The sequence below is a fragment of the Suncus etruscus genome, chromosome 11 (genome assembly GCF_024139225.1).
Source record: "Suncus etruscus isolate mSunEtr1 chromosome 11, mSunEtr1.pri.cur, whole genome shotgun sequence".
Classification (NCBI taxonomy): domain Eukaryota; kingdom Metazoa; phylum Chordata; class Mammalia; order Eulipotyphla; family Soricidae; genus Suncus; species Suncus etruscus.
Genome location: NC_064858.1, coordinates 37,061,897 through 37,076,032, shown reverse-complemented (window position 1 = coordinate 37,076,032; position 14,136 = coordinate 37,061,897).

Below are 14,136 nucleotides of genomic sequence, written 5' to 3'. Positions count from 1 at the left end.
CCCATTTGACCCTGCTTCTGAGGTCCATCAGGCATCAGTAATCATGGCTTTTGTAGGACAGTCAGCAACAGATATTAGAAGGAAGTTACAGCGGCTAGAAAACATACAAGGCAAAAATTTGCAGGATGTGTTAAAAGAGGCAGAAAAGATATATGAGAAAAGAGAAACAAAAGAAGAGAGAGAAGAAAGGTTAGAAAAGGAATGTAGAGAGTGGGAAGAAGAGAGAGAAAAGCGTAAGAAGGAAGAGGAAGAGAAAGAAAGATTAGAGAGAGAGCGGAAGAAAGATTGGAGAGATTACAGGAGAACTAAGGAAATAGCAAGAGCCCTGGCCGTAGCAGTCAGTGCAGAAAGGGCAGACAGGGACCTGGGCCCACGTAAGAACCCGGGATGGAGCTCAGGCCCGCGTCGCAATTTAGGATCACGACGGAAGCCGCGCAAGCTCGAGAAGGACCAGTGTGTTCGATGTGGACAGATAGGGCACTGGGCACGGGAGTGCACCCAACCCCCGAAACCTCACTCAACAAAGACCCTAGCAATAGACTCTGAATGAGGGGGTCGGGGCTCCAATCCCCTCCCGGAGCTCAGGGCTAAGTTTAAAGTGGAGGGGACTCCCGTGGATTTTGAGTTAGATTCAGGAGCAGTATATTCAGTCCTGAAGAAACCACTAGGGCCATTGGCAAACAAACTAACTTTAGTACAGGGAGCAAATGGAAGCAAGTACAGACCCTGGACTACTAGTCGTACAATGGATCTGGGGAGAGGAGAAATAAAGCACTCCTTCCTGGTCATTCCAGACTGTCCTTCACCTTTAATGGGTCAAGACCTATTAACTAAATTAAGGGCACAAATTACTTTTGAGGAAACAGGCCCTGAGGTAATTTTTAGGAATCCAAAAGTCCAACCTATTGGAACATCCATTTTAACCATGAGAGCTGAAGACGAGTATAGAATATTTGAGGAAGAAATCCATACCTCCAAAACAGATCTGGACTGGTGGTTAGAAATAGCACCAGCAGCATGGGCCGAGACTGCTGGACTAGGGTTGGCAAAACTACAGGCACCAGTAGTGGTGGAATTAAAGGCAACCGCAACTCCTGTAAGAATCAGGCAATACCCCATGAGTCAAGAAGCAAAGCAGGGAATAACTCCCCACATCAGAAAGCTCTTTAAGCAAGGAATTCTGGTAAAACGCCAGTCCCAATGGAATACTCCACTCCTCCCTGTCAAGAAACCTAGCTCCGGGGACTATAGACCAGTACAGGACTTGAGGGCAGTTAATGCCCGGGTAGAAGACATTCACCCTACGGTGCCCAACCCCTACAATCTGCTTAGTACCCTCAGTCCAGACAGAACTTGGTATACTGTGTTGGATTTGAAAGATGCCTTCTTCTGCTTACCCTTGCACCCAGCTAGCCAGCCATTGTTTGCTTTCGAGTGGACAGACATGGAGGCCGGCATCTCAGGCCAGCTGACATGGACACGACTCCCGCAAGGATTTAAAAACTCCCCCACCATTTTTGATGAAGCTTTGCATCAGGACCTAAGTGCTTTTCGCGAACAACACCCACAGGTAACTCTGTTGCAGTATGTCGATGACTTGTTGATCGCTGCCAAAACCGAGGGCAGTTGCAGGCAAGCCACTCTAGATTTGCTACAAGAGCTAGCCCAGCTGGGATACCGGGCCTCTGCCAAGAAGGCCCAATTATGCAGACAGGAGGTAATGTTCCTAGGATACACCCTACGTGATGGCAAACAATGGCTGACGGAAGCTCGGAAAAAAAGTAGTTGCCCAAATCCTGCCACCAACAACACGGCGTCAGCTGCGTGAGTTCCTGGGAACAGCAGGGTTTTGCCGTTTATGGATTCCGGGTTTCGCCAACCTGGCAGCACCTCTATACCATCTCACAAAGGGAGATGCAGCATTTGAATGGACTCCTGATTGCCAACAAGCCTTCAATGCAATCAAGACGGCCCTGCTGTCCGCCCCAGCGCTGGCTCTACCTGATGTGAGTAAGCCATTCACTTTATTTCTGGAAGAAAGAGGCGGGGTGGCCAGAGGCGTCTTAACCCAAACACTCGGGCCATGGAATAGACCAGTTGCCTACTTATCAAAGAAATTGGACACAGTAGCCAGTGGCTGGCCCAAGTGCCTTAGGGCAATTGCAGCTGCGGCCCTTTTGGTAAAAGATGCTGACAAGATCTCCCTTGGGCAAAAGCTAACTATAGTAGCCCCACATGCACTGGAAAGCATCATCCGCCAGCCTCCGGACCGGTGGCTCTCAAACGCAAGAATTACACACTATCAAAGTATTCTGCTAGACAAAGACAGAATTCATATCGGAGTACCCGCCACCTTAAACCCGGCCACTCTGCTGCCTGAAGAAGAAGCAGAGCCGATACTGCACAAATGCCAAGACATACTGGCTGAGGAAAGCAGTACCAGAAAAGACCTCCAGGACCAGCCGTTAAAGCAGTCAGATGTGATATGGTTTACAGACGGAAGCAGTTTTGTGAAAGGAGGAGAAAGAAGAGCTGGAGCAGCAGTAGTAAGCAATCATAAAGTGGTTTGGGCCCAACGGCTGCCAGATGGAACTTCTGCTCAGCGGGCAGAACTAATTGCATTAACCAAAGCTTTAAAATTAGCAAAGGGGAAGAAAGCCACCATCTACACAGATAGTCGGTATGCTTTTGGAACCGCCCACGTCCATGGCATAATTTATCAAAGACAAGGGCTGCTGACTTCAGCGGGAAAGGACATTAAAAATAAAAAGGAAATACTGGAATTATTATCTGCCCTTCAACTCCCCAAAGAACTGGCCATCGTTCACTGCCCCGGACATCAAAAAGGAAATGGAGCAGTAGCAGCAGGGAACCGAAAAGCAGATGCAGCTGAGGGACTACTGCCCTGCCCCGTCGCAGGACCAAGGCCACTTCAGGAGGAGGCATTAGTATGGGTCAGAGAAGACATCCCTATACCTCCACTCAAGCCGGAGTGGAAAACTACAAAAATTGCTGGACTAGATCCGGAAGAAATAGAAGAGCCTGACCCAGAGGCAAGAAGGTTGTTGCCACTCAAGGAAGTACCTAGACAAGAGAAAACTTCAAGAATTCAAGAGTACCTAAAAACACTCCATCGCCTCACCCACCTAGGGCCCAGGAAAATGTTAGAAATTGCAAGAGAATGGCTGGGGGGCACGCGCCCCGAGGAAATAAAAAGACTTGCAGAACAAGTTGTTAAGTCGTGCCAGCCATGTCAGCTGGTAAATGCCTACCCTGGAAGAATCAAAATGGGAAAACGATTAAGAGGAACACGACCTGGACAGCACTGGCAGATTGACTTCACCGAGATCAAGCCCACCAAATATGGACTGAAATACCTATTAGTTTTTGTGGACACTTTTTCCGGCTGGGTAGAAGCCTACCCCTGTAAAAATGAAACTGCGCAAATGGTATCTAAGAAAATTCTGGATGATATTTTCCCCAGGTTCGGACTTCCCCAGGTAATCAGGTCCGATAACGGACCTGCTTTCGTGGCCCAGGTAAGTCAGGGATTGGCCAGGGCTCTGGGAATTAATTGGAAGCTACATTGTGCCTATCATCCCCACAGCTCAGGTCAGGTAGAGCGTATGAATAGAACTATTAAGGAGACTTTAACTAAATTATCTCTAGAGACTGGCGTAAGTGACTGGATTTCCCTCCTCCCTTCAGCCCTTTTCCGGGCTCGAAACACCCCTCTCCCCTCCCAGTGTAGTTTAACCCCTTTTGAAATCCTATATGGGGCTCCCCCCCCAGTAAAAGTTATAACTGATACTTATGAACCTTCTCTTGCTTCCTCTTCCCCCTTGACTGCCCGACTGGCTGCTGTCACCACGCTGCAAAAGTGCATCTGGAAAAATCTTCAGCAAGCATACGAGCCCGGGGACCTGACAGTACCACACAACTACAAGCCAGGAGACTCAGTCCTCGTGCGGCGACATCGTGCTCTAACACTAGAACCCAGGTAGAAGGGACCGTATGTTGTCCTCCTCACGACCCCTACTGCAGTTAAGGTAGACGGTATTGCGGCGTGGATACACGCCTCACATTTAAAGCCAGCACCAATAGAATTTAATCAGAATGAGTGGGCAGTGGAGCGAGCAGAAAACCCGCTCAAGATCCGGCTTAAACGCCAGCAAACTGCTCCTCCTGCCTCAACTCCTGTGGTTACTTCTAATGCCCCCAGTCTTAGGGGGGTTTGATCGGCCAGTGGAACACCAAAAGCTGTTAAGGACTCTCTACGGTAACCCCTGTGACTGCCCCGGAGGTCATCAGTTCAAACCTGAGAACCGAGCTACACAGGCAGTCGACTGTGGCACTAAAACGGCCTATCTCCAGCTCAAGCCATCAGCTTCCACAGGTGAAATCAAGGCTCAGTGGGTATGTAAGCAAAAACCCCAACCCCTTCCCCCGGACACGAAAGGAACCTGCCCCCCAGGATGTGTAGAGCTAACTCAGGTACACTCACGGTGCTATAAAACCTATCAGCAGTGCGTTAAAAATGGCCAACTCTACCTGGTGGCGAAACTAACTGATACCTACAAGGGGAGCACGGGAGGTGAGTGGGGTCCTGAAACTTTTAAAACTCCATACGGGGCAGCGCATTGTCTAGCAAATATTGGAGATGTGGTCTGCTGGCCTCTAAAAGCCCCTTTACATATATCAGATGGGGGAGGGCCCACAGATCAAGAAAAAGAAAAGGAAGCCATAAAATGGGCCGAAAAGGAAGTTTATAACCTAATGCCAAACTGGCCCAAGCACCCCTCCCTTCAAGCTAGGGTGCTAAATGAGGATCTGGATTCAAATATACACGACATTCTAAAGTACACTCACAAGCTCTTAAATCAAACCAACCCAAGCTTAGCGGCTGACTGCTGGCTATGCATGAAAATGAGTAACGATTGGCCATTAGCAATACCTGTGCCTAAACCAAATATAAGTAGCTTTTCAAACTGCACCTATACCAAGCCCTTTAAAGTAATCCCTCAGGAATTTGACTCCTCCACTTGCTATGTTAGAAATTACTCACTAACCATAGATTTAGGGCAAGTACCAACAACAAGGTGCTCTAACATCTCCGAAGTCTCGTTGGACTTGGGATGCCTCCCCCCAGGAAAGGTCTGGGTCTGTGGAGGAAATTTGGCTTATCCAGTGTTACCCAGAAATAGCACAGGCATTTGTGCACCTGCCTTCCTGCTACCCAACATTGATGTTCTCCCAGGAACTGAACCAGTCCCTCTTCCCAGCATAGACCTCCTGGGAGGACACCGAACTCGTAGGGCTGTAGTATTACTACCCCTGCTGGCTGCGTTAGGGGTGGTCGGAGGATTAGGAATGGGAGCTGCAGGGTTAGGAGTTTCATTGGACCGGTATAATAAGTTATCTGATCGACTACCTCAGACATCCGGCAGGTTTACAAGTCTATCCAGGACCTACAAGACCAGCATGACTCACTCGCCCGGGTGGTCCTGCAAAATCGGAGGGGACTAGACTTAATCCTAGCCGAGAAAGGAGGATTGTGTGTAGCTTTACAAGAAGAATGTTGCTTTTATGTTAATAAATCCGGAATAGTACGAGACAGAATAAAGAAACACCAAGAAGAATTAGCAAAGCGAAGGGAGGAACTCTATGATCAACCGTTATGGTCTCTATGGGGAGGAATCCTCCCCTACCTCCTGCCTCTACTTGGTCCACTGCTAAGTGTACTCTTAATAGTTGCAGTAGGACCCTGTATCGTAAACAGAGTTGTAACTTTTATCCGCACTCAAGTGGGGGAAGTTAAGCTAATGGTGCTAAGACAGCAATATCAGGAAGTACCCACAAAACTCTGAGTAACCACTTGCTGCACCTTGAACTTAACCCCTGAAACCAACTCCGCCCCACCTCAGCAGGAAGTAGTTACAGAAGAGAAACCGTCTGCCCAAAATCCCTTCAATGTTCTTGGCTAGCAGTGGTTACTTCGGTTACTTCTGTGTTAATTCTAAGATTAGAATTATTAACAAGAAGGAGTGGGAAATGAAAGAAGTGAAAAACATATTTTCCCCTACACATTCCTGATGGGAGTTGTCTGTCTCTTTCTCATACAATGCAATGTTCCCCCTCACCCTCCCCTCTGTGTTAACTACCTGCTTGTCTCTTATCTACTGAGTTACAGGTGCTGATCCATTTGCTGGCTCCCCATGGTTTTACAGACCCTGCATTAATCGTCCTGAAGACATCTTGGAGACTTAATGTCTGAGTCCCGCTCACTTGGAGACTTGGAGCCTGGACCCTACTCACACCTACCCCCAAAACCTCCGGATTCCCCCATATCAAAGCCCATTCCTGTTTCCTCTGTAAAAATAACACAGCCCACCTGAAAACTGTATAAAAACCCCCTGATTTCAGACCTCGGGGTTCGCAACCTCTGCTCTGCTCTGAGCACGTTTCGAACCTCTGATCGATCAGATTAAAATTGGAACTTGCCTGCAATTTGCTGAGCACGTGCCTTTTTCACTATTCTGTGCTGGGCAACTGGGGGGGTCGGGTCGTCCGAACTTTTCATTTTGATATGTAGGAATTTTACTTAAAGTAAATTTAAACTTTTCTTATTAATTTGACCTATCTATAACCAGTGTATTAAAATTGTTCAAACTTGAATGTGAAAAAAAATTAAAAATTCTGTAACTCATACCATGTAATAATCAATTAGTTTCTCTTTCTTTTTTTTTTTTTTTTTTTTTTTTTTTTTGGTTTTTGGGCCACACCCGGTAACGCTCAGGGGTTACTCCTGGCTATGCGCTCAGAAGTCGCTCCTGGCTTGGGGGACCATATGGGACGCCGGGGGATCGAACCGCGGTCCGTCTCCTAGGCTAGCGCAGGTAAGGCAGGCACCTTACCTCCAGCGCCACCGCCCGGCCCTAGTTTCTCTTTCAAAGGCAAACATTACCTATTTTTCTAAGTCCTCCTTTCAGAAAATATGTAACAAAATACAATATATCTGTGCTCTCTGTCAATGCAACTGGTTCTTTATTCACTTCTTTATTTATATTTATCTACTTCTTTGATTTAAATATATATCTTGCATATCATGTTATTTCAGTAACTATTATAAAATAGGGAGTTGAAGCAATGACTTTTTTAATATAATTTTTATTTTGAACATAGTGGCTCACATATTGTTGACAACAATATTTTAGGTACATATTTACATAAAATCAGGGGGATTTCCATCACCAATTTGTCCTCCCTACACCTCTTTTTTCATCCTACCTCCCATATCCTCCTCCCTTACCCCCGGGGCTGCTAGAAAATGTGGTCCCCTCTGTACCTAGTTTACTACTTAATAGTCTTGCACCTGTTTGGTCTTGGTGCCTCCCTTATTTCCCCCTCTAACTGAGAGGCAGGACTAGATATTTCAAGTTATGTGGTTTTGTTTTAAGAAGAGAAAAGTATAAACTGGGGTAAAAGTCTAATACGCCAAAAATGGGCAGAATCCTTCTAGAGGCTCTCATCATCAGTTTGAGAGAGGAAGGAGAAAAATAAGGTGAAACACCCCAACAGTACAAAAAGAAGTGTCAAATATCCAGTGAGCACTCCAACAATAAGCACCACAAAAAAAGCCATGGTCTTGAGATAAAAAACATGGCAGGGCACATAAAGAAAGAAAAGAAAAGAGGAAAAAACATAAATATAAATGGGGACAACAACTTCAATAACCACACCAAAACAAGGAAATCGACAAGAAGTGGATAGGTAAATAAAAATAAAAAATAATTAAAAATGAGTATATGAAAAAATAATATATAAAAAATAAAAAATGTGGGCCCGGAGAGATAGCACAGTGTCGTTTGCCTTGCAAGCAGCCGATCCAGGACCAAAGGTGGTTGGTTCGAATCCCGGTGTCCCATATGGTCCCCCGTGCCTGCCAGGAGCTATTTCTGAGCAGACAGCCAGGAGTAACCCCTGAGCATTGCCAGGTGTGGCCCAAAAACCAAAAATAAATAAATAAATAAATAAATAAATAAATAAATAAATAAATAAATAAATAAATAAAAATAAAAAATGTTTTGTGAAGCAATGACTTTTACATTGAATGTGTATACTAGTATTTAGTAAACCAATTTTATGGAGTCCAGAAAGTTGCAATTAAAACTGCTGTTATAAATGGTCAAGCTAACTGAATACTCCAGTCAAAATTTCTATCAGATAAATCTGAGATAGAATAAGTAATCTTTTTGTTTGTTTGTTTGTTTGTTTGTTTGTTTTGGGGGCAACACCTGGTGATGCTCAGGGGTTACTCCTGACTATGCGCCCAGAAATAGCTCTTGACTTGGGGGACCTATGGGACTCCGGGAATCAAACTGAGGTCCATCCTGGTTCAGTCACGTGAAAGGCAAATGCCTTAAAAAGGGAAGTCAGCCCCACCTCCACCAACCTTGGCGGATGTCCCACCCCTTAAGGAAGTCGTCACTACCTCGGCCCCACCAATAACATCCTTGGCGGATGTCCTGCCCTTAAGAAAGTCCCGCATTTACCCCTACCTCACCAATGATTCTTGTTACTGTAGCGGAAGTCCAGCCCTCAAGGAAGTGGCGTCACTCCTTCCCCTCCCACTTCCCACCTTATATAAGGAGGGACCAACGGGACCAAGAGGTCTTTGTCCCTGTCCTATTCTGGGCACACATTGACCCTGGCCAATCCGGTCAGTAATATCAGTAATAAAGCACTTTTTGCAGCATTTGCTGGGGCCTCAGTCTCTTCATTTCTCTGCGTCGGGCAGCTAGATTAGGATGCCCGGACCTTTCACGCTATCACTCTGGCCCCAAGAATAAGTTATCTTTTAACTATTTATAAACAGAAGCAGGAATGATATTATAACAGGTAGGATCCTACTTTTCCCGAGACCAACCCATATTTGATCCTAAGCATCCCATATGATCCCCCAAGCTCTCCAAGAGTGATCTCTGTATACCAACCCAGGACTAAACCCTGAACACTACTAGGTTTGCCCCCCAAAAACAAACAAAAAATGTATAAATATATGTAAATTAAAATACCTATTGAATAACAGGAATGTCAGCTTTCTTGAAATCTTCATGTACATATTGTTGGATTCCTATAACCTCCCAAGTTTGAAACAAGATGATCTGGAATATCGGAACAGATCTATCAATATTGAGGAAATTGAAATGGTAATCACAAGTCTTCCAACAAACAAAAGCTCATGCCTAAATATATTCACTAGTAAATTCTTTTAAATCTTTAAAGAGGACCTACTGCCAACAGTTTTCAGGCTCTTTCAGAAAATTAAAAAAACAGAAACAGTCCCAAAAAATTATACTTAAGTAATTAAGAAAATATTTGGGAGAAAGAAGATGGTAGAAATCACTGTCCTCAACTTAAAACTATACTATAAATCAGTTGAATGCCTGTTGAGAATACAAGCAGGAGTGGGTGAGGAAGGGAGCATTGGTGGTGGGAATGTACTGGTAAACGGGGGTATTCTGTTTATGACTGAAACCCAACTACAAACATGCTTGTAATGATGGTGCTTAAATAAAGATTTATAAAAATATGGTATTGGAATAAAGACCCTGAGGTCAATAGAATAGACTTGAGTATTTTGAGACTGACCTACATGTATTTGATAAAATAATCTTTCGTTAAGAGGCAAAAAAATACAAAGTGGAACAAAGAAAGCCTCTTCAACAAATGGTGTTGGAATAATGGACAACTACATGCAAAACATAGCACCAGGCACAAAGGTCCAATAAAAATGGGTTAAATAACTTGATATCAAACAAATAAACATAAGATAAACAGAGGGAACCTTAGGCAAAACGCTCTATGACATTGAAACTACAGGCATCTTCAGTGATGAAACAACACTGGCAAAGTTAGTGGAAGCAAAGATCTACAAATGAGTCTACTAAGTTAAACTGAGAATTTTCTGCACTAGAAATCATACAGTGACTAGACTACAAAGACTGTTTCTGAAATGGGAGAAACTATTCATCCAGTACCCGTTAGATAAGGGTTACTATTTTAAGATATGCAATGTGGGGTTGCAGAGATAGCACAGAGGTAGAACGTTTCCCCTGCAAGCAGCCGACCCAGTACAGACGGTAGTTCGAATTCTGGTATCCCATATGGTCCCTGTGACTGCCAAGGGCAATTTCCGAGCGCAGAGCCAAGAGTAACCCCTGAGCGCCACCGGGTGTGACCCAAAAAACAAACAAAAAAAGATATACAAAGTACTGATATTACTTAACAAGAAATAAACAATTTAACCCAGTCAAAAATAGGGAGAATAAATGAACAGACATTTTCTCAAAGACGATATACAGATGGCCAAAAGGCACATGAAAAATGTTCCACATCACTAATCATCAGGAAGATGAACATTTAAACAATGAGGTATTATCTCCTACCACAGAGATGGGCACACATCACAAAGAACAAGAAAATCAGTGCTGATATGGGTGCAGGGACAAAGGGGCTATCATTCAATGCTGGTATGAATGTAGACTGGACCAGCCTTTTTTGGAAAACAATATGACTATTTCTCAAAAATTATAAATTGATCTCCCATATGAATCAGCAATATCATTTCTAGGAATATACTCTAGGAACACAAAAACACCAGAAGCTCTCCATATTCCTATGTTTATCACAGTACTATTTACAATATCCAGACTTGGAACACACAGTTTCTTTAGCCACTCATCTGTTTTTAGGTATTTGGGTTTTTCCAGTTCTGGATATTATAAATAGTGCAATGATGAACACAGGAGTGCAGAGGGCATTTGTCTATTGTGTTTTTATATTCATAATTATATCGCTAGGAGTGGTATTGCTTGATCATATGGAAGCTCAATTAATAGCTTTTTGAGAAATGTTCATATTGTTTCCAAAGGAGAAACGGTCTGCATTCCCACCAGCAATGAAAAGGATCTTTTTTTTTCCCACATCCATGCCAGCTCTAGTTGTTCTTTTTATTTTTAATGAAGTGTGCTAGGCTCTATGGTGTGAGATGATATCTCATAGCTGTTCTGATTTCCATCTCCTTGATGATTAGTGATGTAGAGCATTATTTCATGTGCCTTTTGACCATCTGTATTTCTGCTTTGAGGAAGAGCCTATTCATTTCTTCTTCACAGTTTTTGATGGGGTAGATATTTTTCTTGATAATTTCAACAAGTTCCTTGTATATCTTAATTATTACACCCTTATCTGATCATTATTGGATGAAAGGTTTCTCCCATGACCTATGTACCCTAGTCACTGTTTCCTTTGAAGTGAAGAGGCTTCTCAATTTAATATACTATTTGTTTATCTTTATTTCTTCTTGCTTGGCCAATAGTATTTCATCCTTGAAGAAGACTTTAGCTTTGATATTGTGAAGTATTCTGTCCATGTTTTCTTCTATATGCTCAGATCTGAGATATAGGACTTTAATTTTAATTTTGTACCATTGTGCATGGTGCTAAGGAAAGGTCTGAGTTAAATTTTTTTGCATATAGTTGACCAGTTGTCCCAACACTACCTGTTGAAGAGTCCTTGCTCCACTTTATGTTTATTATATCTTCATCAATATTTACTATGGAAAATGTGTTTTGATGAAAATTCTAAGTGTAAAATTAATAGTCCAGAGAACTCTGGAAGGAGGGTTACAGGAGACACGTTATCTTATGAAATGCTGATAGGGGAAGGACAGTACACAGAAGTAAATAGGCAGGTAAGAATACCCTGTGCTTTTTTATTTGTTAATCATATCTTTATTTAAATACCTTGATTACAAATATTATTGTGTTTGGGTTTCAGTCATGTAAAGAATACTCCCCTTCACCAGTGCAACATTCCCAATCACCAATGTCCCAAATCTCTTTTCTCCCACCCCACCCCTGCCTGTACTCTAGACAGGCTTTCTTTTTTTTTTATAATATCTTTATTTAATCTTGATTACAAATATGATTGTGATTAGGTTTCAGTTATGTAAAGAACACCCCCTTCAACAGTGCAACATTCCCACCACCAATGTCCCAAATCTCCCTCCATCCCACCCACCCCCCACCTGTACTCTACACAGGCTTTCCAGTTCCCTCATTCATTCACATGGTTATGATACTTCTCAGTGTAGTTATTTCTAAAACTGCACTCACCACTCTTTGTGGTGAGCTTCATGAAGTGAGCTGGAATTTTTAGCCCTCCTCTCATTGTCTTAGGATTGTTGCAAAAATGACTTTTATTTTTCTTAAAACCCATAGATGAGTGAGACTATTCTGTGTCTATCTCTCTACCTCTGACTTATTTCACTCAGCATAACAGATTCCATGTACATCCATGTATAGGAAAATTTTATGACTTCATCTCTCCTGATGGCTGCATAATATTCCATTGTGTATATGTACCATGATTTCTTTAGCCATTCTTCTGTTGAAGGGCATCTTGGTTGTTTCCAGAGCCTGGCTATTGTGAATAGTGCTGCAATAAATATAAGTGTGAGGAAGGGATTTTTGTATTGTATTCTTGTATTCCTAGGGTATATCCCTAGGAGTGGAATAGCTGGGTCGAATGGGAGCTCAATTTCCAGGTTTTGGAGGAATCTCCACATTGCTTTCCATAGAGGTTGGACTAGATGGCATTCTCACCAGCAGTGGATAAGAGGTTCTTCCTCTCCATGTCCCCTGCCAGCACTGATTGTTCTAGTTCTTTGTGATGTGTGACAATCTCTGTGGTGTGAGATGGTATCTCATAGTTATTTTGATTTGCATCTCCCTGATGATCCCTGATGAGGAGCATTTTTTCATGTGTCTTTTGGCCATTTGTATTTCTTCTTTGTCAAAGTGTCTGTTAATTTCTTCTCCCCATTTTCTGATGAGATTAGATGGTTTTTGTTGTAAAGTTCTGTCAGTGCCCTATGTACTTTGGACATTAGCCCTTTATCTGATGGGTATTGGGTGAATAGTTTCTCCCACTCAGTGGGTGGCTCTTGTATCCTGGGCACTATTTCTTTTGAGATGCAGAAGCTTCTCAGCTTAATGTATTCCCATCTGTTTATCTCTGCTTCCACTTGTTCAGAAAGTGTGGTTTCCACCTTGAAGATGCCTTTAGTTGCAATGTCATGGAGTGTTTTACATGTTGTTCTATATACCTTATGATATCAGGTCTGATATCAAGGTCTTTAATCCTTTGGATTTTACCTTCATACATGGTGTTAACTGGGGGGGGGGGGGGGGCTATGTTCGCTTTTTTGCAAGTGGCTAACCAGTTCTGCCAGCACCACTTGTTGAACAGGTTTTCCCTGTTCCACTTAGGATTTCTTGCTCCTTTGTCAAAAATTAGGTGATTGTATGTCTGGGGAACGTTCTCTGAGAACTCAAGCCTATTCCACTGATCTGAGGGTCTGTCTTAGAAAAAGACAAAGTTTACTTTTCTAAAAAGCAATGGAAACTTGCTGCCAGAAAACATAACCCACACCCACTCTTCCCAATACCAGGATAAACACAAATGGCACCAAACAGAGCTTTCAGAAACACCAATCTGACCAAACTCTAGGTTTGCCATTATTGGGGCTGATATCACCAGGGATTTTTTGGAGAGACTGTGTTGGGCACCTTCCCTTTGCATCCTTCTTCAGAGAGGCCTAGGAGCTGAGAATCCACCAGAAAAAAAGGCACAGTATCAGAAATAGTGCTTTGAATTTCTGAAGAGCTTCCTTATTTTGATGCTGTCTTCCTTATAAGAACACACCAATTTCTATGCCAGTGTGTAGCTAAGGTCTCATAATGTTCAGAAACAAAGGAAATAACAGAATGACAGCTAACACAAGTGCTTACTAAACCTTCTGCCATCATTGTAATAACTATATTGAGATACATTATATATTAAGAGAATTATTGAGGTACAATAATTCTCACAAACGTGCTTGCCACTGTTTCCCTTCTTAATTTTCTTACTTTTCTTACTTTGTCTTTATTATTTTTCTTCCTATTATTTTTAATAACTACTCTTACTCATATGAAAGCAAATGTACTATGGTCAACTATGTAAACTATGTGATGTATTTTTTAAAGTAAAAAAGAAGAAATGAAAGGAAGTAGCACTATTGAATGATGC